This window comes from Myxine glutinosa, chromosome 11 (assembly GCF_964187855.1).
Source record: "Myxine glutinosa chromosome 11, kmMyxGlut1.1, whole genome shotgun sequence".
NCBI lineage: Eukaryota > Metazoa > Chordata > Myxini > Myxiniformes > Myxinidae > Myxine > Myxine glutinosa.
In genome coordinates, this window is record NC_136271.1 from 62,957,315 (window position 1) to 62,984,081 (window position 26,767).

Consider the following 26,767-nt stretch of genomic DNA (forward strand, 5'->3'; position numbering starts at 1 on the left):
AAACGACTGCAGCCGCTAATCAAGACCACAGCGGCAAACAGCCACCGCCGCAAACAACGGGAGCGGGCCTGAGGAAACAGTGGAGGAGCCGGGCAGGCGAAGCCAGGAGCAGAGCCAGGACCGAGCAGAGGGCAGACCCAACGGTCAAAGATCCGCCACGACCACCAGAAAAGCAAACTATGTACAATGGCCCAGTCGGAGAAGCGGCGAACAAGTAACGCCAGCGTCCTCTCCAGACCGGACCGGAAGAAGGAGACATGTATGAACATGTTTCAAACATGTTTCAAGCATTGTCAAACATGTTTCGACCATGATGATTTCACACTCACAGGCGCAAGCGCATGCAAAAAGTCATGAACCACAAAATGGCTTCGTACAATAGTGCATGTACTTTTTCCACCTAGGTTGCTATTGGATTGTTCTCATTTAGCCAAATTTGGTGAAAAACGCCATATTTCAATTGAAGTGTGTATGAGTTTCTAGATGGAATTGAGCGAAAATATTTGGTGGGTGAATGTTTTAGACCATTTCTAACAATAATCCAGGAGAGCATCAAAATCGGAGAGATCGATGTTTTTTGGACCACCCTAATGTTGCTACCATGGTGGCACTATGTGCATAAATTGTGAAGCGTGATCAAGTGGTTGGGGAAGAGGAGGCAGCTTGCTCACACTCCATTGTTTGCTCTTGGTGTGATTTGCGGTTGTCATTCCAGTGCTGCACTTGGAGGGTGTTGCATTGTGGAGAATGTCACCCTGCAGACTACCGGTGCATTAATTCAGACGGTCTCATTGGTTTCCCATCTGGATTTGAAGAAGGTCTCAAATCGCTTCACCAACACTGCCAAAAGACGTTTGCCAAAATGCAATTTAATGAAGGGGTGTGTGATATATACAGAGATTTTCATTATCAACAGTAAGTGAAAAACGGCTGAGGGTGAAGCTGAAGAAGGAGGAGGCCGATGATGAAATGGCACATTTCTCAGCCCAGTCCCACAGGATTGCAAGCGGCTTGTGGTTCTGCACCATGTACCAGCCTCATTGTGACAGGATTTATTCTATTTTAATCCCAGCATTTCTCTTCTATTCTTCATTCTCGTCTTTCTCTGCTTCTACACGGATATACAAGGAAATTTATACGCAGAAGTTGGGGGGGGGGGGGGGGGGGGGGTGGCGGGGGGTGGTATTTCACCCCTCATGCCTGTGCTTTTGCCTCTCCTATTAACTAAATCTGTTACTATTACCGCACATGCAAAGAGAGAGTGGGGTGAAGCAATGTGGTTCACTTTGTTCGTCTGTCTGTCTACAAACGTCACTTTATTATCGAGGAACAACTTAATTTCAATTGAATGTTATATTTTAAACATAAATCAGAAAACAAATCTTTGGTTTAGCAGTACTGTACTTTGGCTCTGAATTTGTCCCGATAGAGCATGCGCGGAGAGGAGTGACTTTAAAAAAAAAACTTTTTCTGCATGTCTGGCATTGAAACAAAATTGAAAATCATTTCAAGCAGGAAACTTGCTGTTTTTAAGGACGTCATAAAGGACACAAGCAACAGGCATGAATAACTAATGAGAACATGTTAAATATGGTGGTGAAAAAGACGGCGGTAAACTTCCAAAAATTTTATTTCTTTGTCCTTTCAAATGAACGAGCAGGGACCTGTTTAACTTTAACCCTCCCTTTGTTTGGGCAGTGTATAGGCAACAAAGCACTGCCTCCAATGCTCCTGGAAGGTTATGTTTACTGCTAACAACCCAGTGTTAATTTTAGTCATTCGCACACTTATTGGCAAAAAATAATGAAATGAAATTGTTTTAAGTTCCCAGAGATCAGATGTTGAAGGGAAAATAAATGATAAATTGCAAAATGAAAGTTTCAATGATGGTGAATGAAAGGCACAATCAGGAAACAAACATGTTGTTTTATACATCTTACTAAAACAAACGTTGCTAATTAGCATTCTTGGCGAATATATAGATGAACATTACGTTGTTATTATTATGAAAACGATACAAGTGTATTAAGAAGCCTTGGCTAATTCCTTACTCCCACGGTTATTACTATACCGTACCCCACAATTATCATCTATCCATGAACCATACACTGCTTCAATCCACTAAGTTTGCAGTCACGACATTAGGATTAAAGTGTTATGGTTATATTTACTATATTATTATTGTTAATGTGATTATTGTTATTACGAAAGTGATATTACTGTATTAAGAAACCTGGGCTTAATTTTTGTCTAAAGTGGCCTGAAGGTGAGGCATGAAGCCTAAGGCCTGTACGTACAGTGTCGTTGGAAAACCCGTAATGCCGATGCTTTTGATATTTGATGCTCATTTTAACAATCGGTTTGTTTGGGTTTCACAGTGAATGAAAAACTTAAAGGTAGAGCATGCAGATTGTGATATATGACAGGTTTGACCGCTTCGATGACGTGTTCGGCCTGAACGACATATAAATGAATATGGCGGTCGGTGGAGTCAGCTGTCGTACTCCGTAATGACGTCATAGACGTAATGACTTAGCGTGACAGACGGACACAAAACTGCCGCTACTTTAATATATAGATTATTAGCTTGGCTCGGATCGATGCGCTCGCCTCACCACGCGTTGTTACAGAGGAACGGGCTTATTTTAGCTGAGGATAATGACTGTACCTGAGTTGCTGTGTTGTCATGATTTAAACCAATCATAAAACAAATAATTATTTTGCACGAATTTATTTGTAGTGTTTGTAATAATACATTTTTATAAGCAATTTAGGTTGAAGATTTCGTTTGAAAAAATAAAAAGAAGTTCAAAAAAGATCCCCTAAGCACGTACATACGGGAGGGGTAGGTGCAGACTGCAAGTTTGGGACGATGACACCTCACCACCACGTAATTCAAAACACCTCACCACCACAAAATTCAAAACACCTCACCACCACGTAATTCGAAACACCTCACCACCACGAAATTCAAAACACCTCACCACCACGTAATTCAAAACACCTCACCACCACAAAATTCAAAACATCTCACCACCACGTAATTCAAAACACACCACCACCACAAAATGCAAAACATCTCACCACCACGTAATTCAAAACACACCACCACGTAATTCAAAACACCTCACCACCACGTAATTCAAAACACCTCACCATCACGTTATTCAAAACACCTCACCACCACATAATTCAAAACACCTCAGCACTAGGTTATTCAAAACACCTCACCACCATGTGATTCAAAACACCTCACCACCATGGAAACAAAAGTTTGAGGGAGTTGTTCAGTGACAACACAGACACTGCCGAGATATGTAGATATATAGATAGATGACTGTACCTGAGTTGCTGTGTTGTCATGGTTTACACCAATCATAAAACAAACAATTATTTTGTACAAATGTATTTGTAATGTACGTGATATTACATTTTATAAACAATTGAAGTTGAAGATTTAAGTAAAAAAACAAAATAAAAAAAAAGTTTTTTTTTCTTCACAACTTTTCAAACAAAATACCCTTAGGACGTACACACGGGAGAGAGAGGTGCATATCAGAATTTTGGTATGATTTCACAAAAGTTTGAGGGAGTAGTTCAGTGACAAGACAAGAAGACAGGACAACACAATAACACAGACACTGCACAGATATATATATATATATATATATATATATATACACATACATACATACATACATACATACATACATACATACATACATACATACATACTTATATATATATATATATATATATACAGTGGAACCTTGACTTACGAGTGCCCCAACTTACGAGTTTTTCGAGATACGAGCCGTCGCTCGGGCGGTTTATTGCTTTGAGATGCGAGCCGAGATCCGAGTTACGAGCTTTCGCCACCCGGTCACGTGGTTATCTTGCCGTGCAAGTACAGTATCTCTGTCGTATAGCGCTGCATTTTTGTTTTCGCATTTTGGTTATTTCGAGTTTACGCCGCCAGGTGGGTTCTGGTCACGTGGTTATCTTGCCGTGCAAGTACAGTACGTATCTCTGTCGTATAGCGCTGCATTTTTGTTTTGGCATTATGGTTATTTCGGAAAATTTCTTAGTTTTAACCATGGGGCCTAAGAAAGTGAGTGGCAAGTGCAGTGCTGAGAAGAAGAAGAGGATGATGTGCTTGGATATAAAACACACAATCGTCGAAAAACATGAGCGAGGTGTCGAGGAGGACGTATATAACGGCAGAGGAGAAGAGCATGCCAGGCCACAACTTGTGGATATAAAACACGCAATCGTCGTGTTTTATATAAAACTTGTGCTTGGATATAAAACACGCAATCGTCGAAAAACATGAGCGAGGTGCCGAGGAGGACGTATATAACGGCAGAGGAGAAGAGCATGCCAGGCCACAACTTGTTCAGAATGCCGGCGATAGCTCGCCTTCTCTTTGTGGAAAACACGGTGAGATCCTTAACATCCAACAACTAATGGGACGCAAACGGGGCGCCCAGTTTAGCGGTACACCCATTGATGAATCACCCTGCCTGTGATTCACCCATGACAGGTTATAGCTGGGTCGGGATTCAAACCCAGGCTGGACAGTTTAGACTTTAGAGTCAAGTGTGCGTACCTCCAGTCCAGGCCATCCTGCCAACTTGTATGCTGCATACAGGTGAAATATAAAGCGCGAGATATTTTTATATATACTGTATATTAAAAAAAAAATTGGTGTGGTTTTTGGCGGGCTGGAACGGATTAATAGCATTTCAATGCATTTCAATGGGGAAATTTGATTTGAGATACGAGCAATTTGAGTTACGAGCTCGGTCACGGAACGAATTAAACTCGTAAGTCAAGGTTCCACTGTATATATATATATATATATATATATATATATATATATATATATACAGTGTATATATATATATATATATATATATATATATATATATATATATATATATATATACAGTGTATATATATATATATATATATATATATATATATATATATATATATATATATATATATATATATATATATATATATATATATATATATATATATATATATATATATATATACAGTATATATATATATATATATATATATATATATATATATATATATATATATATATATATATATATATATATATATAGTATATATATATATGTATATATAGTATATATATATATGTATATATACAGTATATATATATATATTGTTGCGAATCTCAGCGCCGGCCTTTTCCCCTTACCGAGGGGGGATTAGTCCCCTTGTCTTTTACTAGTCGATGGGACCCGGGACCTATGACGTCACTCCTGGACATCGCGAAGTCGGGTCGTAGGACTAATCACTAATACCTAAGTACTCGCGCCGCCCAGAAACGAGGAAATAAGCCCGGCCCGAATCACGGGTGTTGGTGGAAACGCCGAGCGGTAGCGAACCCGTGACCCGAGCCGTTAGCAATGACTAAACCCGATACAAGCGGTTCTTAATCGTGCCACGCTTACCCAATGGAGGAAATGACTGAAACGGTCGAATTTGGGAAGAAAGGAATAACACGATTTATTTACACTTTGTACAATAAGAAGAAGAAGAATACACAGTGCAGCCTTAAACAGCCTTAACTTATCCCAAGACAAACTGGCCCGTCACACTCAGACACACTCACACGGGGTTGCAGATGAACAGGTCGATGGTTCAGGGATGGCGTCCAGGCAGCTCGCTCTCCGGTGCCCAACTCGCACCGCGAATTAGATGAACAGACGGCAGGAGCTCTCCACGTGTCGTTTTCGTGCACGGGGTAATTACAGGGTGAACGGTAGGGCTGGCTTTGGCGGTTACACTTGCGGGGCTGCGTACGTAATAAACGGACAGTTCAATACGCGCTCCTCAATGCGCTTCTCAATCAATGCCTCAAAACTGTCGTGTGCACGCTGGTCCTCTCAATGCAGTTCTCACACGAATGCTCCGGATCAGTTCTCTCCAACACAGTTCTCTGTAAGCGCCTCTCCCTTCTCACAACTCAACTCAGAACTGCGCATCCCTTCTCATCTCAGGTAGGGGCCTCGTGCCAAGGGTTTTATTGCCACGCCCTTGGAACCCTCTGGAACTCACCAGGCGTTTCTTGCCACGCCCTATCATGCCAAGCCCACCGAGCTCTGGTTGGCTGTTGCTCTTACCGTCACCGCCTCTGACGTGTATCATATATCATATAGATACTGTATACTTGAACATTGCAGAACACAAACCACCTTGACACTTTCAAAACCCTTCCGTTTAACAAGACTTGGACAAAACGTTAAGGCATTTTACATCATCACGACCAATCAAATTTGCCACGAGCAGACTCCATACCTGTCCTTGTTACCTCCGCCACCAAAGTTGGATGGAGGTTATATTTTCACCCTTGTCTGTCTGTTTGTCATTTTTTTGTGAACAAGATATCTCAAAAAGTTGTGGACGGATTCTGAGGAAATTTGGCAGAGAGGTAGCGTATGTGACAAGGACAAAATTATTAGATTTTGGTGAAGATCCGGATTCGGATTTGGCTACTAGAATTTTTTCAGTGATTCTTCACCATTAGGAGATAAGGCCAAAAACGATACAAAGCAGGATATCTAAAAATGTTTTGGACGGATGATTTTGATTAAATGTGATTCTGTATTGTGAGTTTCTCGTCTACTGTAGGATACAAAACATAAACTTTTCACCTGGTGGAGGTATGCTCTCCACTGAGTGCCGTTCTCGTTTCTCAATTGAATCATGGACTGTGCTGGGTTAGGTACTGTATTACATGAACTCTCTAGTTTCTATGCACCAACCTCATTCTAACTAACGACTTAAGTAAACTGAAATATCTCATTTAATCTCCAGCCAGAGTACTGGCAGAGTATAAGCACCTATTGGCCAACTCTTTTACACCATAGAAGAGCATCTTTACCATCTATATAACTAAGATGCAGATGGTAACGCTGGCTTTGTCCCCATATGGAGGATGGAATGCTCCAAATGGCTGCTGCTCCTGCAGGGAGTGCACAAGGACAGCAATCCTCCTCTGATTTGACGCCAATGTGGAACAGATCCAGTAATAGACAGCTCAGAGGCAATCATGCTACCAACTGAGTTATCCTGCCGTCCACCAGTCTACAACACCCATCTTTCAATGGAGGTCTCCCATCCACATACGAACCAGGTTCATCAACCCTGCCTAGTTTATGAGATCTGATGGGATCAAACCAATAAGATAAGTTTACAGCATTGCGAGGAAGTATCATGAGCCATTTAGGTATTTACATGCATGGAAATTAATTTAATTATTCTGATGTTGTATGTCTTCGAGGTTCTCTTTTCCTTTACACAAGCACACTTTGGTCTTTGAGTGTTTTGCTTATATGAATAATTATGTTGATTTGTTCGTTGTATCTAGAGCTGCCAGTGTGGCTTTGAACTTCTCTCGGTGTACTCATTACGATTGTCTTTTTATGACTATGTAGAACTCTATTGTGGGCAATTTGTGCTGTTATCAACCTGAAGCCATTTTCTAAAAAAGAGATGGTTTGCTGGCAATGGATCACCACAAATGTTTGCTAACGCTCAACCATTCTCTTGCAATTAAGTTTTCAAAGACACTGCATGTCAAAATAATGAAGTTAGCCATGGGGGTAGAGTTCGCAGCAGTGCCTTCCCCGTTTGGGTGAAGTCTGCCAGGCTCTTATAACCACAGGCTATATTTATACAAAGTGGCTTCTTTCTTGTTAAGCAGACCTTGTTTACATACTTTGTATGCAATATTCATAGCACAATAGTGCAACTTAGCAATTAAGTAGTGCTTACCTGGAAACATTATAGATTCTACAAAGAAGCAAACACACACCCATCATGCCTGTGCTTTATCCAAATCCTTTTAACAACCTACATGGTCAGTTGACATATCTTATTTTTATTATTATTACCAGCAACAGTACCCGCCCTACGGGCGGGACTTCAATTGGGAAGCCCAAATGAAAAGGTAAAATATCAGAAATTGAAGGCTTTTTTATTTTAAATGATTCATATGCACATCCGTTAAATCATATCACACGCAAATCATCAAAATCTAAACAGTACATGGCTAAACAGTACATGGACGATCACGTACCACGTACGTCTCGCGTCTCGCTCGCTCTCATGTTGTCCCGATAATGATCCTTCCGCAGGTTCACCTACGGAAACCTTCTTACGACTTTTACTTCCTCTAGACAGTCAAGTTCGCTCATCTTTTCGGTGCACCGGCACGAACCGAGAACGGCCCGTGCAGGGGCTGATCCGAGGATCTCATCAAACCGTCCGATCGGTAGTAGCGACGGGCGGTGTGTACAAAGGGCAGGGACTTAATCAATGCGAGCTGATGACTCGCGCTTACTGGGAATTCCTCGTTCGTGGGACACTGTCTCAAGCCCCAGGCCCCATCACGGATGAGGCTCAGCGGTTTACCCGAGCCTGACGGCGAAGGGCAAGGTAGACTCTGGCCCGTCCAGTGTAGCGCGCGTGCGGCCCCAGACATCGAAGGGCATTAAACGTTCATTAAACATTAAACGTTCATTAAAGGATTACGAAACGAAAAACATTACGAAATTACGTTCACACCATCACGTCAAACACTACCGTGAACACATACATCGTCACAACATCGTCACAATGAGAACATCGTCACAATGAACGTTATGCGAACCGAAAGTTATGCGTGAGTCCAAACGTGGGAATGCTGGAGACCAAAGCTGAAATTGGGAAAAAAGCGTTACGCCTAGGTCCCCCGTCGGTGAAGTGATGTGAGTTGACAAAGTGGAAGACGCCAGGCGGCCATCTTGGATTTTGACGTGGCGACCCACGGTGTGATGGGACAGGTTGGCCTAACATTACCTCCAAAGGATGGTATGCTTTACAATGCATCATCACTTATTGATACAGTACCAGAACAGAAGTCTATAGTTTACCCCAATATGGGGGTGGGGTATTTTCCACCGACACCCCGACAAGGTCAGAAATGGGGGCTATTAAAATGAGCTCTGACCGACCAACTGACCGACCGTTCATTCATCTGTGTGCTTTTGTGTACACGATATTTCAAAAAACGTTGTACAGCTTGTTTTCATATTGTAGATATCGATTCCTCATGAAATTATCTAAACCTGATTAGATCACGGCGGCGATTGGCTGCATTCTGTTGCCATGGCAACTATCTCGATAACTTGCCTTGTGTACTCAATATTTCAAAAACCGTTAAGATTAGCTTCATATTAATTACACATATCTATTCCTCACATCACCCAAAAGGCAGGGGACCTGGAGTATCAGCTCCTTCGTGCAATTGGCCTGTATGTGTGTTAGCAAAGTATATCAAACACAAGTGGGCCAATTTTGATGAGATTTGTTGGGTAGGTTTGGTCTCACCCAAGAACAAAAAGATAACACTTTCGTAAATGTAGGTCAAAGGTCAAAATCAAAATTTTGTGCAATGTCGCTCAAATGGCCAAGAGTGAACTTAGTTACTTAGGTGTTACGGATTCGTAACTTCCGTTATTGTGGTTTTCTTCCACTTGAAAGATTTCGGATTCTATGTACTATTATTGTCTTCCCAAGGTTTATTGTTTATGAACAGTTATTAAAAGTTAAAAAGGTTAATTAAAAATGATACAGGAAACCGAACGAGAAGACAATGAGGTGAAGAGGAAGAAGCAGCGCGAGCAAAGTCGGAGAGGACGCCTGACGCCAGCGCTCTGTAACGAGCAAGGTTTACCAACAGCCACGAGGGGATTTTGAGTTCCTGGAAGGGACATCCGGCGATAAGAATATTCGCTGGAGTAGAGAAATCTGCGTAGACATATTTGGGGCGCTGAGATTCCGACGAATCCTCGTCTCATCGCATCGGCTCAAGCTAGAGCCGTCGGCCATCTTGAACCCCGTGCTTCGGCCACCTGTGAAGGTTTGCTTCGTGTCATCTTCACCCCAACATCCTACCGTCTGTTGCGGATGGATGTGTGTGACCGCTTCGTCTCCAATTACGTTGCGGTTTGTTGAGGGAGCGGTGAAGGTGCGCCTCTGGAGGGCGCCGTTGTACAGTTTGGCGGGAAGAGCACCCTTGCCCACTGTACACGCTTCGGAGATCGACTGGAGAGCGAGATTCGGGCTTCGACCGGATTTCGTTCCATCGACTGCTGGAGCGAATCCTATTCGCCTTGGGAAAAGTCATAGAGACATTGAGGAGTGTCGTTGCACTCGCTGACCATGCCGTGAGTGACCTGACTGTATATAAGAGATATATAGAGTGCACTCTTAATGGCCATTTGCTGTACCGTATTACCTGTGTGTGATTTATAATACAAGTTTGTTAATTTATAATCATTGATGTGGTTTTACTATTGATTTTCAACACAAGGTAATATATTTTTCTGCCGGGGTTCCTCTCGGGGTTTGGAGGTTACCGAGACCAGGAGATTGTAGAGGACTCCGTAACATTAGGTCATTTGAAATCAAATGTAATAAAGTTGATGGGAGTCTAGGAGAAAAGTAATTAAATGCTGGTGGACATAAATCAAAGGCCAAGGCCACAATAGGGATCAACGTTTTGGCAAAATTTTGTTACTTTAAAAGGGCAGAGCGATATAATAATTAAAAAAAAAAATGAATCAGGATAAAACTTGGTGGACCTGTTGGTCATTGAGCATACATGTAAGTGGAAATTTTGAGTTTTGCAAAATAGCTCAAAATAAATGCTTTTAACAAAAGAATCATATAAGGCAGTGTGGGGATTCGTGCTCTAACGAGTACCCCTCTAGTTGTTTTTGACTCGTATGAGAATCAAAACTCAGAATCCGAGATGTGTCATGTCAGCTTTGAATGAACTACCTTGGAATCCTGAATCTGTATCTTCTACAACCGTTTGGCTTTTAGCCAGTGTAGTTTGCAATATGCTGTACTTCCTAAACATAATGTAAGCATGATGGGATATTTAAACGAAGCAAAATAGGATGAATATCTGAAACAAGAAATATGTCGTGCATAGCAAGATACTTGCGAAATCCAAATAAACAATGGTTGCCTTGGAAACAGCAATTTGGCTATCTTGGAAATTTGACCTATCAAGTGTTTTACATTATGGAATGTTATGCATAACAAATTTGGTTGATATATTATCTAATTTCCACCTAATAGGTGTTTTTTAACATGTTTCAGATGGCATTGACCTTTGACTAATTTAGACCAAATTTTACTGACATGCACTACACATACTGTATGTACAAATAAACTGCTTCAGTTTCAATTTGATATGGTAAAAAATTAACCCACGATGCAAATTCTGTTCAAACTGATTAAGTAACATTTGTCTGGATGGGTATGGTTTGCGCATGACTTGCTAAAAAAAGTATCGTCTGTATGTTGCAAGAAGACTCTATAGATGTTTGTGTGGTGTGCGTCTGAAGGGGTCTAACAGGTCTGGAGGGTCTAAAAGTCTAAAGGGTTTAAGGCGTCTAAAGGGTGTAAAGGTCTAAATGGCCTTGGTCCTCCACAGGGTCTTTAGAGGTCTATATGGAGTCTAAAGCTCGAAAGGGTGTTTTTCAATAGTAGCTAGGGTAGAGAAGGGTTTAAGGGGTTTAAAGGTAGAAAAGGTCCAAAGGGCCCAAACCACTTTTCAACATTGGTCTCCAAAGCCAGCCGCTGGCTGGTTATCCTCCGTCGTACAATGTCATTCATTGGCACACCTGAACTCCTATCGACCTACAAGGTCTTCATCCACAGCTTCATGGAGTGCTGCTCTCCCCTCTGGGCTGGCTCCCCTGCCTCAGATCTTGCTCAGCTTGATGCTGTGGAAACCAAGGCCTTCAGGATGATTGGAATCTCCCGCGATGAAGCTGTCTATGGGCCTATCATTTCTCCATCGCAGACAGGTCGGTGGTCTCTGTCTTCTACTGCCTCCTTTGTGGTCTTGCACCCTCTGCTTTTTTCGTGCTTTGTGCCCTCCTCCCCCAAGTTTCTGCATGGCTCACACAGTCCATCATCAACCCTCTTTTTTTCCTTCTTTTTTTTGCATACAGAATCGAGGCTCGTGAAAGAGCTAACATTTATCACACAAAAAAATCAAACAGACAAACAAAATATATAAAAAGAGGGAGTGGTAGACAAGATGGGGAGAGAAGGGGAAGCACACAAACACAACATTTGAGAGCAGGGACATCCGGAGATGTGTGGGAGGGAGAGGGCTTGGGGGGAGGAGGCATGGGAAGGGGGGGGGGGGGGGTGGGAGAAGTATAAAACACAAGGACACCAAGGACTCCCAGGAAAGAAGTTGGTATTTCAAAAAAGTGGATTTGGGGTGAAATTAGCGGGGGTAGAAAAGATCAAGGTTTTGGATGGGGGAAGATAAGAGATGGTGGTGAACAGCTGTTTTAAAGACCTGGAGGGAGGAGTGGGATTGAAGAGAGTGAGGGAGTTTGTTCCAGAGGCGGCAGAAAAGAGGAATGAAGGAGTGAAGGTGAGCAGAGAGTCTTGATTTTGGCAGTTTAACCATAAGAGGGTTGCAGGCAGATCTTGTGCGACCTGTAGGAATATTTGGGGGACAGAGCCCAGAGAGAGCTGGGGGGCAAGGCCGGAGAGGAGTCGGTAGAAGACGGAAAGACCACCAACCTGCTTGCGGTGAGTGAGTGAAAGGCCCTTGGAGTTAGCTTCATCGCGGGAGATTCCAATGATTCTGAACGCTTTGGTTTCAACAGCGTGAAGACGAGCTAGGTGTGAGGCAGGAGCACCAGCCCAGAGGGGAGAGCAGTATTCCATTGAGCTGCGGATGAAAGCCTTGTATGTGGTGAGGATCTCAGGTGTGCCAAGGAAGGACTTCGCACGACTGAGGATGCCCAGTCGGCGACTGGCTTTGGAGGCCAGATTTGAAATGTGGTTTTCCCAGGAAAGATCATGGCAGATAGTGAGACCCAAAAGCTTGAGTGACAGAACTTCTTGGAGAGGATTATTCAGAAAGTGGATTGTCCAGTGGGAGGGTTGTCCAGTCGGTCTTTTCGGAGAGACATCGTAAGAGTGTGAGATTTGTCAGGATTGAAAGACATGTTCCACTTGTTTGCCCAGTCTGTGATTTTGTCCATGTCTGCAGAGAGTGAGGAGGCTGCAGACTGCTGATCTGAGCGATGAGGAATGGAGTGACAGAGAGTAGAGTCATCAGCAAAGAGATAGAGAGGATTTTCAAGAGAGTCAGAGATATCATTGATGAAGACCAGAAAAAGCACAAGGCCCAGAACACTGCCTTGGGGAACTCCAGCCTGAACAGGAAGAGGAGATGAGAGAAACCCATTCAGGGCCACACGTTGAATACGACTAGAGAGGAAGTCCGCCAGCCATGTGTGGAGATTTCCATGGATACCAAAGGAGGAGAGTTTGGTGAGCAGAGCGGGGTGCCAGACCGTATCGAAGGCACGTGATATGTCAAGGGAGACAGCTCTAATTTCCTGTTTGGCATTGAGGACCTCCATCCATTGTTGAGAAAGCAGAAGCAGCATGTCCAGAGTAGAGTGACAAGGTCTGAAACCAAATTGATTATCAGAGATCAAGCCATTGGAGAAGAGGAAAGATTTCATATCCGAAGCAATGATGGATTCCATGACTTTGCTGATAATTGTGTGAAGGCTGATTGGTCTGTAGTTGCTAGGATCTGTTTTTGCACCTTTTTGTGCAAATCGGTGATGTTGGCTGATTTCCAAGTAGATGGCAGATGACCTTGAGCAAAAGAGAGGGTGAAGAGAACAGAGAGAGGGAGTGAAAGAGCAGAAGAACAGGATTTTAGGACCTGTGGGCTGATGCCGTCAGGTCCAGTTGCAGAATCAGAGTCAAGGGTTGACAGAAACTTTTCCACCTTGTCAGGAGTAAAGGACACAGAGTCCAGGAGCAGCTGGGTACGACTGGGTATGGTGGGTACAGAGAGGGATGGGTTTGGGACACACGATTTAGAGGCAAACACAGAGTTGAGGCATTCAGCTTTTTCACGTGCGGAGTCAGCCGTGTAGCCGTTTGAGGTGAGGGAGGGGATGGAGGGGGAACAAACACCAGAAACAGATTTCACCAGACGCCACCAGGATTTGGAAGAGGGAGATAGATAAGAGAGTTCGGGCTTGAGAACGGAGAGATATCGTTTCCTTGCTCTCCTGAGGGTGGACACACACTTGTTTCGGGCTATGTGAAAGGAAATGAGATTTCCTTTCATTGGATTTGCTTTCCAGGAGACGAGGGCAAGTTGTTTCTGGGCAACAGCCTCACCACAAGATTCCGTGTACCATGGACGGGAGGAAGGTTATGACAACTGAAGACGAGATGGGATAAATCTGTGCATGAGAAAGAGCAATTTACTTTGGAAGAATTTCCAGGATGAGTTGATGTCAGAGGCAGTAGAGATGGGAGACCAGTCCAGATGATTGATGGCTGCTTGAAGACCGTGCCAGTTGGCCTGAGTGAAATGCCAGACTCGTCGACGCTGAGGAGGCTCTCTGAGAATGGTCAGAGAGATGTCCACTTTAACAAGCACATGATCAGATGAGCCGATTGGAGCAGAAGAAGAGCAGCAGACATTTTCAGGGAAGTCTCTTATTGTAAAACTACCTAAATCCAGGATCACTGCTCACCTTCACTCATTTGTTCCTCTTTTTTCCTGCATGTGGAATCAACTTCCACATCATCTTCAGTCTCATTCTTCCCTCCAGGCCTTCAAGAGAACTGTGCACCACCATCTCAGATCGCCCCCAATCCAAAGCCATGATCTTTTCTATCCTCGTTAACGTCACCCAAGTCCTTCCTACTTTACCAGTTTTTCATCCTTGGGGTTTCCTTCTCCATGCATGCCTGTTTTTCTCTGTTATGTCCTGATCCATTCAGTGTGCTAGCTCTTCCACGAGCCTCACCTATGTATACAAAAAAGGGTCTGAAGGTCTAAAAGCGGCATTCCAATAGTACGTAATTAATAGATGTAGTCATGGTCCAACTCATGTTCAAACAATATGTAATTAATAGACGTACTCACGTGGGTCGACTGAGGCTTCACCTCAACGACGATTCACCGTCCATCCGTGATTTTTGTTTTTATATAGAGATGTCAAGTAAATTGCTTGAAAATTGACGATTTATGACCTTGACCTTTTGACCTAAAAAACAAAGGGCTTCTCGCTTGTGACAACCTTTACCAAGTGGTTAAATTTTGTGAAGGCCGGAGTAAAAATGTGGCCTATAGGTGATTTATTAAGCGCTCCCAGCAATGATGCAACCAGCAGCCAAAGGCTACAAACAAAATATTAGCAGTGACCCTTTGGGCCTATCACCTGTGTCAGTGTGGTGACCCATCCAGGAATGTATAACCACAGCCAATAAATTGTTTTCGTAGAACCGATGGTGTGTGTAGACTGTAGAGCATGGTGGATTGGTGGATAAAGATAATAATTATTATTTAATCATCATGTTCTATCATACAGATTAGTTTTTTTTTAATTCGGTTTTACTCGGTGAAGCATTTCCAAAGTAGCTTGGCTGGCATTGATCATTATGTTGATGTTTCCATATAACTCAGCACTATAGGAGGTTATATTAATAAATTGCTTGCTTATTATAAAGATTGTGGGAAAAAACAAATATAAATCATTAAAATTGGTAATAGGTGCAAACTGTATGATTGGACAATTCAAAAACTTTCTCATATACATTTATTTTGCTTTCTCAAAAGTTTGACTTTTTGATCTCAAAGGGAATATTTCAAAATAGTTGTGCTGAATTCTGATCCACATTGCTCTTCTTCTTACTGTATCACAACACCAATTATTCCCACCTTCTTAATGAGTCGGCCGAGGAAAGTTTTTTTTCTCGTCCTGTCTTTCACGAATCGGTTGGCCAGGACCGGCGTTCGACTGCAGGTGCAGGAATTAATAATTGTCCTGGGCGCCGGCGATAACTTCCTTCCTCTTCGTGAAAAATAACCATGTGATCTTCAACATCCACCAATGACCCGTGCTAGCTCGTCTTCCTGCTTATTGTCCTTTTGGTGGACTACGCACACATACGATATGTCACCCTGCACGCGAAACATCCGGGCGACGACATTCTAACCCAGGTTCGACTGCTCAAAAGTGAGTGCATACCTCCAGGTCATCCCGCCAGCCAATTAAGTGATGCAAGGTAAGAAAACAAAAACGAGAACACTCTTCTATTAATACAAACCAATACTAAAGTTATTTTTAACAGTAATAATTAAAAAATAAAGGTATAGTTATGTATGTTGCCTGTTTCTCCTCTTTTTTTCCTTTTTTTTGTATACAAGATCGAGGCTCGTGTAAGAGCTAACATCAATCACAAAAAAAACGGACACACAAAACAAACAATAAAGGGAGCGGGAGACAAGATGGGGAGAGAGGGAAGCACACAAGTACAACAGCAGAGAACAAGGACATCGGGAGATCTGTGGGAGGGAGACGGCTTGGGGGGAGGAGGCATGGGAAGGGGGTTGGGGGGCGGGGGGGGGTGGGAGAGGTATAAAACACATGGACACAGCTAGGACTTCCAGGAAAGAAAGAAGTCGGGATTTCAAATACAGGGGATCTGGGGGTGAATCAATGGGGGTAGAAGAGATCGAGGTTTTGGATGTGGGAAGACAAGAGATGGTGGTGAACAGCTGTTTTAAATACCTGGAGGGAGGAGTGGGATTGAATTTATAATTTTTTCCTTTTTGAAAAGATTCAACATCCAGTCTTTACACAGACTGTATTTTTTTGGTAGCTGCATGCCATCTATCCATGTTCAACTACATTCCAGCACGGTATAATATTTCATGTCTGATACATGTTTTATTGCTTGTTAGCCTCCAGTGTGAATGCAATGCAGTCAACCTGTCAGCTCATGTATCATAGACCGTCCATCACTCACAATGCTTGCGGCTTTGGTAGACATTAGTCGACTTGCACTATATTTTACTCGATTGGATGCAACGCTTTATCCAAATTTCTTGATTTTAAGCCTTGTGACAATTGCTATGAATTACATTTTTATTCATGTGTATGCCATTTCCGATTCTGTAAAAAAAAAAAATGGAGGGACAGAGATGGTGTTACAGTTTCTTAAACTGTGCAAAGACTCGGACCTAATGTTATCATGGGCTTTTGCTTAGCCACTTCACTTCAGATAAGATAGCCAGATTAATGTCCACTCCTTATGATAGCTTGATCAATAATAATGTAACACATGTGCATAACCAGGTACTAGTGCTGGATTTCCATCTCCGCTTTAGTAGCATCATTGACAGACAGCTTGGCTGTGCTGCTGATGCAATGCCCTCTGTAGGTTCGGGCAGGAATTTATAATTTGTTCATGCTGCCGGCGATAGCTCGCCTACTCTTCACGAAGGACCCCGTGGAGTCTTTAAAGCCCCTGTCACACCTTGACGATTTAGCCAGCGTATGCCGACGTATCAAAATTGTTACGCTGGCATACGTCGAGAAATTTTGTGCATGCACAAAATTTGTCGACGAGCTCGGCGTACTACGACGTATGCCAGCGTGCTTCAGCGTGCTCTTAACGTATACAAAACTTACCCATAACGTATTCGACGTGTGCCAGCGTATTCGCCAAATTTTTCATACGTCGGCATACGCTGGCTAAAACGTCAAGGTGTGACAGCGGCTTAACATCCATCAACTAATTCCGGCAGATGGGACACCCGTTTATCATCCATCCAAGGGACGCCGGCACACACATTGATGAATCGCCGTGCTTGCCAAACACAGACATGACAGTTTATAATGGGGTCAGGATTCAAACCCAAGCTAGACCCCTGTCTGTCTGTTTGTCTGTGAGTAGGACATCTCAAAAAGTTATCAGGCGAGACAGCAAAAACAAAAAATTCAAACTCAAGCTAGACAGCTTAGAGGTGGGTTTGCATACCCCGAGGCCACACAGCCAGCCCCAGCAACACCAATGAGGGCAATGTAAAAAGGCTTTACCTGCTCCAACCACTAACCCGCCTAGCAGGACAGCTGTTTATATAGAACCAACATTATGCAAAATTGTACCTGTAATATACAACTAACGTCATTTATTGTATTTTAAAGAAAACTCCAATTGAAATCTCACTTCTGGCCTCACTCGCTCCTGTCCTGGCCTCGATTCCAGAATCACACACCTGGTTACAGTGCCCAATTCAAAGCTGATTGTTCACCTCTATTCCTTCATCCATCGATTCTTTCGTTTGTGGAAAACATGCCCCGAGTTTGTTGTCTCATCCCCTCTCCCACCCATCCAGTCATTCAAGAGTGCTGCCCATATTCACCTTGTGCTTTCTCACATACCCACCCCTGCAGCCTCCACCCCACGCTCTCTTCCACAATCGCCTCTTTCCCTTCTGCCACTCATGTACCCACCTTTTATTTATTTCCCTCCTCACCTTTAAAGCTGTCAGTCTGTGAACCTGCTACCCCTTTGTCATTTAACTCTCCCAGGAATCTGGACTTCTGTATACAAAACAAGACATATGATGGGAAAAGAATTACAATTGGAAATGGGCAATGCCGAAGATTGTGTGGAGCAGCGGTTAACGTGAAATGTCATTCCACACCTTTTCTCTTTCCTTCCAGCTTTAATCTTCGAATATTAAGTTAAGCATATAGTTTCCTATTGGTCTTAACTGTTAGCAGAATCGACCTGGGATCATTCGGCAGTCATTTTGAAGCCGAAGTGTCAAGCTCTAGCTGTGATGTGGATTGCAATCATTTTGTTTTTTGAAGATTTAAACCTCGAGTTGCCATTTTGCCTACCTGTGAAGATTACATCATGCAGCTCCATCCAGGAAGGTTATCACAAAGCCAAAAGAGCACAAATTCGTCACACACATTTCCAGCCCACTTCAATACTTTGCTTTTCAATGGAATTCCATAATTAAAATAAATTATTTGGAGAGCACAAAACCCAACAATAGAAAGGCACATGGATTATTGAATCAATAGCACTTATACCACGATGTTACACTCACAATGTTCTTGCTTTGTTTGTCCATTGATGTTTGTTTCCCAGGTGTTTCTTTTTCAAATCCTCTATAAAATGTTTGAGACTCTAGTCCAGTGGTTCTTAACCTTTTAAAGTGCCCATACCCCTTGAGTTTTCATATTTTCCCGTACCCCATGTTATATGTTTTATGTGTCGGTTTGTCTTTCTGTGTGATTAATGTTAGCTCTTTCACGAGCCTCGATCTTGTATCCCCCCCCCCCCCAAAACCCCCCGCCCCCATCAAAAATGACTTAAAACTACAATAATAGATTTATAAAGTTTCTTTATTTTCACATTTTAAAAAACACTATTTTATTTTGTTTTGTTTGGTATACAAGATCGAGGCTCGTGTAAGAGATAAAATTCACATTTATGGAAACAATAATCATAATGCATAGTGTTTGCTGAAAAGTCACTTTGTTGCAGTACAATAATAACCTTTGTAGACAAACATACTACACAGTACACACAGACACATTTCTCATGGCTCTTTTGTTGTTGTTATTCATCAATGATGATCTGAAACGAGGTTCTTTCCTTCTTTAAATTTACATTTTAACATCAAAACAATTTAACCCTTCTTTTTTTCTTTAAATACTATTATACCCTTATTTTTAATTGAAATTTATTTTGGGGCGGCGTGTCTTGTACCCCCAGCTTGGAGGTTGGGTACCCCCAGGGAGTACAGGTACCCCTGGTTAAGAACCTATGCTCTAGTCTGTATACAAGTAAGAATCTCATCATTACAACTCATGAACTCGCACACATGTGTCGTGATGAAAAAGGATCGCAATGCTATTTACAAGGACACGAGACGTTTCCTGTTGTGAAACAATACAATATGACGATAAATGGTATGAATATTAATTGTCTTATTTTTACCCTTGCCAGAGGACAGGGTATTGCATTTGAGTCCGTTTGTCTGTCTGTCTGTTTGTTAATTGCAAAATCAATGATTTTTCAAGTATATTGGTCGGTTGCGTTTGTGGTTCTATCTGTCTATTTGTCTGTCTGTTTGTTTGTCACCGGCCTACAGGTCACAATTTTCAACCGATCTTCACGAAACTTCAACAAATGGTAGAGTTAGTCAAAAGCAAGAAGCCTATTGTTTTTGCGGTCAAAAGGTCAAAAGGTCAACATACGCCAAAGGTCACCAACATTGCTAAATTTCTAAAATCCTCAATTTTCATCCGATTGACTTGAAATTTGAAGAGGACTTGCATATCTGGTCACTGAATTTAACCACCAAGTATTTTTGAGGTCAACATAGGCCAAAAGGTCAACATAGGCAAAATTTCTAAAAGCCTCAATTTTCATCCAATTGACTTGAAATTTGAAGGGGACTTGCATATCTGGTCACTGAATTCAACCACCATGACATTTCTTGAGGTCAACATAGGCCAAAAGGTCAACATAGGCCAAATTTCTAAAATCCTCAATTTTCATCCAATTGACTTGAAATTTGAAGAGGACTTGCATATCTGGTCACTGAATTCAACCACTAAGTATTTTTGAGGTCAACATAGGCCAAAAGGTCAACATAGGCCAAGTTTCAAAAATCCTCAATTTTCATCCGATTAACTTGAAAATTGAACAACATTTGCACATTGAGTCACTAAATAGGGAAAATAACTATTTTTGAGGTCAAAAGGTCAAAGGTCAACTCAAGGTCAACCTTCCAAAATCATCATTTTTCATCTGAAAAGTCGTCACTTTTCTACTTTTCTTCCTATTGACCCGAGTTTTGATCAAGATTGTCAATTTTAATCTTGATCAAATGGACAATTTGCTGTATCAATGTAATTTTTTTTCTTGGGGGGGGGGGGGGGCGGATTTTGCATGTATCGTGCTCCGCATGACGTCTTCTTGTTATTCTGTCTGTCTGTCTGTTTGTTTGTCACTGGCCTACAGGTCACAATTCTAAACCGTTCATCATAAAACTTCACCAAGTTGTAGAGGTTGTCACAATTGAGAAGCCTATTGATTTTGAGGTCAAATGTCAAAGGTCATCTGAAGGTCAAATTTCAAAATTGCCATTTTTCATCCGATTGACTTGAAAATTGAACAGCCTTTGTGCATTGGGTCAATAAATGGGGAAACCAACTATTTTTGAGGACAAAAGGTCAAAGGTCAAACTTCTAAAATCATCCATTTTTATCTGAAAAACCATCAATTTTCATCCTATTGACCCAAGCTTTGATCAAGATCATCAATTTTAATCTTGATGAAATGGACAATTTGATGGATCAATGGCAACCTTTTTTTGGGGACGGGGTGGGGGGGGGGGGAGGGTGGGGGGCGGGTGGACTTTGCAAGTATCATGCTCAGCATGATGTCTTCTTGTTTGTTTGTCTGTTTGTCCGCACAGAATAATTGTAACTTTCTCTGCAATCGTTCGTCCGATTGACAGAAAATTTTCACCATAGGTACGCCTCCTCCTGTAGAGTTTTGAATGATAATTATGACGTCATAGGTCATGTTGTATGGGCGCCATCTTGGAAAAACAGAAAAACTTTGTACCTCCATATCTCTGAAAGCACTGCATAGAAAAATTGAGACATGCCTCATTGTAAGGAACTCTCCATGGGGAATAGGTGTTGTTAACAATGACATCATTGGTACTATAATTATGACGTCATAATTCGACAGGGACAACGCTCAGTCTGATCAGTTTGAAATGTATTGAGCGTGATCTATGCAACAATTATATTAGAGAATATGCATTTATGATGTCATCGCTCACGTAATCTGGCAGCCATATTGGATCAAAGTAAAAAAAACCTTCAAAAACAGAAGAGTTGGCTCACACCAAGTTGACTGCCCAGGGTAAGTATTCTAAGAATACCATCTAGTTCAAAGGATCAGACCGTACATGACATTATAACATGTTAGATCAGGTCATTGAAAAGATATCATTAATATTATGCCATTATCATAAGTGTTATGACTTTTCTAATGAGAAACGGCTTTGCAAAAACGCCACGAAAAACACCGTGGAAGAACTCCACGTTAGCGGCAGGAAGGGTCGTATTATTAACCCTTGTGGGGTACATATACTACAGTCGATCTTTGATCAGGTGCATTCGTCAATGTGATAACCATAGACAGATGTCGGTATTCCTCCAAATTTCTTTATTTAGTGCTATAAACAGCATTAGCGACTGTTTAAAAAGCTAATCATATGTGTTTGTGGTTTATTCTATTTTTACTTTTGGTTGAGGCTGTTGGCCCGTTGCTCACATGAAAACGCCATGATAAGCTATTTATAAACGTTGACTCGATGTTTGTTCAAGGAGGAAAACTTCCTTGGGGAGGTGGGATATTATTAGTGTTAATATTGTTTTGTAATAACAATATTATGCTATTATTATTCGTTTTGTTAATAAAAGCATCTTTGGAAAAACGCCACGATAAAGCTAACGTAACATGGATACACACCTCAACACGCAACCCCATTGGGGGCAATGGCGGGAAAACCCACTAGGGGGAGAAAACCCCCTTGCAGAGGGGGGCAAATTAATGTGCTTCAACCTTTATTATCCTTAGTTACCCTTAGTTATCATTACCCTTAGTCATTACCCTTAGTCATCCTGTCAAGTTTGGTTGAGATTGAATAAGTAATGACGTAATGTATCGCGGTCAAAAAATCATCAGACTGTCAGACGCCAAATGGCGTATTTTAGTATGATATATGACGTGGATGAATAAAGTCTCACATATGCAATTCAAACAAAAGTAAATGTAGAAATTTGATCATTTTTGTGACGCGCCAGATATGTATGTGGTGTGCGGGCATATTTAGTCCAATAACGCATGAAATATTTATAGAGCATGACAATATTGATTTCATGAGAACCAGCAGAAGCTAATGTTTTATTTGGTACCTCTTTTGTATGTATTTCTACTATAATGACCGCACAAATTACCAAAGTATGAAACATGGAAATTGAGTGCAACAAATCGATTACGGTCGTGTTTTGAGGGTACCTCTAAATATTGATCCAAAATGACAAGTTCGTTCCAACTTATGCAACGTTAACATTTGATTTCATGTTCAGGATACTCTAGGGTCTAGGACATCAGAATAATATAGTGCCAGAGGTTTGTGGGGAGGCGATCCACCATCAGCTATAGTAGCCCATGGCTTAATGCCTTTCCTTGCTCTGTTCCCATCCCACATATTTTTGCAGTGCGTGCATGTTCTGCTTGTAATCCACCTTGGGTAAAACTCCCAAAATCCAGGTTCACTGCTGACTCCACACATTCGGTATACTAGGACGTGCCCGTACGTGGGTGCCCGTTCCTTGCCAAAAAAAAAAAAAAAAATGTCTTCGCCCATGCATGCATGGGCGTGCCCATGGGCCCATGGGCGTGCCCGTAAGTGCGTGATGTGACCGTACAATGAATGTATCGTCCCGACGCCGCAGCTCGGATGGCGCTGCAGTTAATCGGGCCTGTATCGGCAGAGTTATTATAAACGTGTACTACAATCGATCGTACCTTACAACAATCAACACAGATTGCAACGTCAAATAAATGAATACGCTCTCAAATGTGCCGTCCGAGGCAGCGTCTGCTCGCCACGTTCAGCATCAGTACGTCGTCACTATGACTATCCGTAAGTCCGGAAGTGACGTCCTCATTTGACTGTCCGGAAGGTCGCATATCGCAGTTACGATGAATCGCAAATTAGTTTTAATTAGTTTTAAAACATAGTTTAACGCCAACATAGCGCCAACATAGTTTGCCAACGTGAAATAAATGAATACGCTCTCAAATGTGCCGTCCGAGGCAGAGTCTGTTCGCCACGTTCGGCACACGTGATAGCTCGCTGCTCTCTGATTGGTTGAATCGTTTTTTGGACATAGCTCGGTAACTACTTCTCCGATTAATATGAAACCTTGAAAAGGCACATCCTCAGGTCCCCAGCAATATATCTGGCAAGTTTCAATTAGATCGGACCCGTGGTTGTCGAGAAACAGCGGTCACAGACAAACACACACACACACACAGACACACACACAGAGATTACTGGAATTATAGATAGATTTTTCTCTCACCTATGGAACCTCACCAACTTCCAACTTGGTAACCCGTAGAAGTGTGGAATGACAGAGTCGTTTGGTTTCATCGCGTCCCATTCTTGTTTTGTGAGGTGGTTGACATCTTGTGAGCGTTTTGCTTATTTTACTGTTTTGAAGTGTTGTTTTTATATCTAAAGCAGCCAGTTCTATTAGATATGATAGAGACACGTTGTTGGATATAAAAAACTCGGCGATCATTCTCTTTAAGCCAGAGATTTTCCACCGGGACCCTGTTTTCATTCGTGACTCAGAGGACCCACACACAATAGCAGCATTACCAGGGGGGAGGTGTCGGAAGCGTCGCCGAAGGAGAGAAACAAGAGCCGGGGTGCTGGTGAGGCTGAGGCGGCGTGCCGACCGGCCTCCGCTTCCCAGCATTCTGCTAGCCAATGTACAATCCCTGGACAACAAGCTGTGCGAGTTGAGAGCAAGGATCTCCTTCCAGCGGGAAACAAGGGATTGTAACATCATCTGCCTTACAGAAATGTGGTTGTCGCAAGATATTCCGGACCAGGCCATCGTACCCTCAGGGTTCTCAGTGTTCCGCATGGACAGGTCAAAATAACTCTCTGGTAAGCGCAAGGGAGGGGGTGTATGTTTCATGGTTAACAACGCTTGGTGTGATCCTAAGAACGTTCATTCCCTCAAATCTTTTTGCTCCCCAGACCTGGAATATCTTGTGCTCCTGTGTCGGCCATTCTGGCTGCCCAGGGAGTTCACGGCTATTGTTGTGATAGCTGTGTACATCCCGCCCCAAGCCGACACGGAGCTGGCACTCAAGGAACTGTATGGGTCAATTAGTAACTTGGAAGACAAGCACCCAGAGGCCGCTTTCATCGTGGTTGGGAATTTCAACCAAGCATCTCTGAGGAAGGTATTACCTAAATACTTCAACACATCGATGTAAACACATGGGGCAACAGCTTACTCAACCATTGCTAGTCTCCCTTCCTCAATGCCTTCAAACCCCTCCTCCGCCCACCGTTTGGCAAATCGGATCACTCCTCCATCCTGCTCCTGCCCGCCTATAGGCAGAAGCTGAAGCAAGCAGCGCCCTCTGTGAGGACGATCCACCGCTGGCCTGACCAATCGCTCACTGTATTACAGGACTGTTTTGATCACGCGGACTGGAAGATGTTTCGTGATGCGTCAGAAAACAACAGTGACGAGTATGTGGACACAGTCATTGGATTCATTCGGAAGTGTACAGTGGACGTTGTCCTCACAAAAATAGTCCGGATGTATCCAAACCAAAAGCGATGGATCAACAGTTCTGTGCGAGCTGCCCTCAAAGCAAGAAACACAGCCTTCACCTCGGGAGACGAAGCGGAAGTAAAGAAAACCCGCTACGACCTTTGCAGAGCGATCAAGGCAGCAAAGCAAAAATACAGAGAAAAGATTGAGACACAGCTAAGTGGTAATGACTCACGTAGTATGTGGCAGGGACTACACATAATATCGGACTTTAAAGGGAGACCCTGCTGTGTAGCTAACGTTGCAGCCTCCCTCCCGGACGAGCTAAATGTTTTTTACGCCCGTTTTGAGGTTCATAACACCAACCTCCCGGAGGGAGTCACCACCACCGCCGACACGTCCAGCACTCTGGCCGTCACTGAGGCCGACATGCGCAAGGCATTCAGGCACATCAACATCCGCAAGGCGGCCGGACCAGAAGGCATCCCAGGCCGAGTGTTTAGAGAGTGCGCGGCGCAGCTGGCTGGTGTGTTTATGGACATATTCAACCTCTCCCTTTCTATGTGTGCAGTCCCCTCCTGCTTTAAGTCATCCATCATTGTTCCAGTGCCGAAGAAAAGCAAGCTAACATGCTTAAATAACTGGCCTCCTGTTGCCCTCACTCCCATAGTGAGCAAATGCTTTGAGAAGCTGGTTAAGGATCTTATCTGTAGCATGTTACCACCCACCCTAGACCACCAATTTGCTTACTGGCAAAACAGATCCACGGACGACGTCATAGCCACAACACTCCACACCGCCCTCACCCATCAGGCAACCAGGCTCATGAACAATGAACACTGATTGCCGGTGACCTGTTGCCTGTTTGACTGCTGTTGTGAAAAATCAACCAGATCCACAACTCGTCCCATAGATAGGTTTAATTTCAATTAGATCGTAACATCATCCTGTAAAATACACCATGCAACATATATGTCAGGATCAAGGCATCATATGAGAAAGATTGGATATATCAGTCAATGCAAGCAAGCCTGGAATTAAGTGGGTACGTACCATTCAATTCTACATGTCATTGTATAAAGTCGCAGGAGTGGCCTCGAGTCGCGGACGTCCCGAGGTCTTATAGACACCGCCCAGTGGTTTAAGTGAGCGTCACACCTGGGTTCAACTTACATTTTCACCACAACTGCTACATACTACTTATATTTCTATTACTGCCGCTGTTTTCACTTTATTATCACTGTTCATCACTTTATTATTGCTGCTACTTATTATTATTATTGCTGCTATTTACCATTATTATTCTTTACTTACTATTATTATTCTTATGTTATTGCCGCTGTTATCACTTTATTAATGAAAAACTGCTACTTATTATTATTATTAGAGCTGCTACTTAGTTTTTATTCTTCTTATATATTGTTATTATTGTTGCTATTTCTTATTTTATATTG

General features: G+C 42.6%; 1 protein-coding gene and 1 long non-coding RNA gene across 2 annotated transcripts in view; one reads left to right on the top strand and one right to left on the bottom strand.

Annotated features, from left to right (window-relative positions):
* The window catches only part of LOC137436231 (leucine-rich repeat and fibronectin type-III domain-containing protein 4-like), a 462,955-nt gene that overhangs the window by 12,939 nt on the left and 423,249 nt on the right, over positions 1-26,767 (top strand). The gene's annotated exons all lie outside the window — the stretch shown is intronic.
* On the bottom strand, positions 26,216-26,494 carry LOC144888303 (uncharacterized). Its single transcript, XR_013620897.1, has 2 exons — positions 26,367-26,494; positions 26,216-26,260 (listed from the first exon to the last, which is right to left on the bottom strand). It is a non-coding gene; the product is annotated as an uncharacterized LOC144888303 (long non-coding RNA).